The following is a 799-nucleotide window of genomic DNA, read 5'->3' as shown; positions in this document are numbered from 1 at the left end:
TTTTGTGCATGTGTAGATTTCCTTAGAAAGCGGAAGTGACGTCGTTCATGTGTGCGTTCGAGTGCACGTGTGTCTATACACATGAATGTGAGTGTATGTACGCGAACGTAAATATATGTACGTGTGTGGACGTGGGCACGTATGTTCGTGTGCGCGTATGTATATGACATAGCTTGAAATGTGAATGTGTGTTTTTGTGTGAGACTTGAAAAGGTTCACACAGATACCAGTTTACAAGAACTCTGGCGAACGAACTGAACCATTAAATTATCACTCCCGTTTGCCTCCTCCCTCTTTTCGCCAAAATATTTGAGTCCATAATCAATCAAGCTCTAGGCTATCACCTTACAGTTGCTAAACTTCTGTCCAACCATCAATATGGATTTAGGCAAAATCGTTCTACTGCAGATAACCTAACTGTAATCACTGAACGTATATACCATGCACTGGATAAGGCAGGGGAGGGGAATGCAGTAGCCAAAGATATATCCAATTATCGATTTTGTTCTAAATTTCCGAATCCGATTCCAATTCTTTTAATATTTATAAATATTTAATTAGAGATTTGTTTGTTTTTTTTTTGTAAACTTTCAGATTACTATATAAATCCCCGGGGAATTTCTGCGTATATTTTTTCTCAAATGTTTTCCTTGTAATGTATTGCAAATTGAAAGACAACAAAAGGTTTATTTTGATTTTAAACAAAACCAAATTGTATCAGTTCGTCATTGGTGTACAACATGTTACTTGAAAGTTTTCATAAACAGTTGAAAATAGTCGATGATTGGTAGGTAAAATG

This window comes from Euprymna scolopes, chromosome 42, assembly GCF_053919585.1.
Source record: "Euprymna scolopes isolate OS-2025 chromosome 42, ASM5391958v1, whole genome shotgun sequence".
In the NCBI taxonomy this organism is placed as follows: Eukaryota; Metazoa; Mollusca; class Cephalopoda; order Sepiida; family Sepiolidae; genus Euprymna; species Euprymna scolopes.
This window is presented reverse-complemented; position numbering follows the sequence as displayed.